Raw genomic sequence first — 2,060 nt, forward strand, 5'->3', positions numbered from 1 at the left:
GGGAAAGCAGGAGGCCAACGGTGGCCAATGTCCTGCTGCTGCAAGGGGTAAAATATGCTCAAGAGAGCTAAGGAAGAGGGCCATGTCCCCTGCTATGGAGTAAGGCAATAAAACCCCATAGTCCATACCAATCTGACCACAGGGTCAAATTCTTTCCTGACCCTAAATCTCAGCAGAGGTGCAAGACCCTCCAGCCAGGAACACCTGGTTTTAGTCGCAGCAGGAGCACTGGCACAGCCCAGTTAAAACACCTAGCCTTAGCTGCCACCCACGCCCAATAACGCTTCTGAGCAAAAACCCCTTGGAGGAGGTAGAAAAATGCCCTCCCAGCCCCGTGTAGCAACCAGCCAAGCCCAGAAGCCTGAAAAATACCCATAGTAGCTATGCCTGGATCATCCCTGACCAATGCTTATCCAGACTCCTCTTTGAACACCTCCAAGGAGGGTCACTTCACAACCTCCCGAGGCGTCTATGCCACTTCTAACAGCGATGAATATTTTCCTGATGTCCAATTTAAATCTGCTTGGCTGCAGCACAAGCCTTTGTTTTGTGTCGTGCTCTCTGCAGCTAGGGAGAAAAGCTGATCTCCCTCATCTTTGTGGCAGTCCTGAAGACATTTGAAGACTGGTATCAGAAAAGGTTCTTCGGTGTCTTTTCCGAAAGATGAACGTGCCTGTTTTTCCTTCAGCCCCTAATCGTCTGATCTGCCATCTCCTGCTAAGCTGTATGTTGTCAGTCCCTGCTAGAGCGCGTGGTTGAAGCCAAGGCCCGGAGCGAACCCAGAGTTTCATTGGCTGTAACAGCCATTTGGCTGAACTGATGTAAATTCCTGCGTGGACACGCCGTTAATGGGACTTCACTTGGACCAATTCAGCTGATGCCTCCATTGTCTCTTGCAACCCCAGGATCTATTGTGACCCCATTGTGCCTCCATCCTCCTGACCAGAACAGGCCAGAGAGATGGCTGCAATTTGGCGGTGGCAGAGACATTGGTCTCCTAATGACCTTCAGCAAGGATAAAAGCCCTTAATCATTTTTGTCACCCACCTTGGGACCCTCTCTGACTTCTGCACACACTTTTTAAACTGTGGGGCCCAAAACTACATGCAATACTCTATACAAGGTGTAACCAGTGGTGAGTAGAGACACATTATCGCCTCCTGTGTCTTGCACCTAGTGCTCCTATTGATCCAGCCCAAAACTTCTTTCACCTTTTGTGTGGCTGCATCACACTGAGGACATCTATTGTCCTGGGTCAACAGGGGATCAAAGGGCTAGAACCACAGCTGGTGACAAGTGAAGTAACTCATTGCTACTGCACAGTAGTGTCTTGTGTAGAAGTACCCAATATGTAACAACTCTTTGCTTACCAGATTCTTTCCAGACTCCATCCTTGAGTGAAGATGCTTCATCAATAAATGAAACTAATTTAGTGAAGGATGGAAATGAGGAATGGTGCTTAAGATAAAACCAGAGGCATGGTAGATGAATACGGTGGGATCAGGTATGAAGGTTACACTCATCTGAATGTGCTGCTGCCCCACTGCTGGGTCCAGAGGTCCCATGAGGATGCAGACACATGACGCAGTTACTAGGGAGTCGTTTATACTAATGTCATAGATTGGAGTGGATTCAAGATCAAGCTGGCAGCCTGCAGTAGACGCTATTACAGGCACCTGGCCAGTATGCGGCATGAAATCCGGCTTGCATTGAGCAAAGAGCCCCCCCAGGAGGAAATTGGTTTGGGGAGTGGACAGATAACACATATAAGTGCGGTTACTACACGTGATTGACTCTGCAACAGGGCTTTGCACTATGTGTCCAATCCTTTTACCATGCAATGAAGCCAATGTACTCTACTGAGAGTGTGAAATCTGGGGTTAAATACTAGGTAAAAAAAAAAGTATTTGTTTAACCACCAGAGCTCGGTAGGAGACAGCAAATTTAGGTCAGCAAATTTAGAACTGGGTAGTTCTTGCTTTAATCGGCCTGCTCCTGTTAAGATTGGTATTGGACGTGTGGCTGGGGTCAAGGTGTAAGGGAAGGTTGCCCCATGGTCA

This window comes from Crocodylus porosus, unplaced genomic scaffold, assembly GCF_001723895.1.
Source record: "Crocodylus porosus isolate Cpor-Errol unplaced genomic scaffold, CroPor_comp1, whole genome shotgun sequence".
NCBI lineage: Eukaryota > Metazoa > Chordata > Crocodylia > Crocodylidae > Crocodylus > Crocodylus porosus.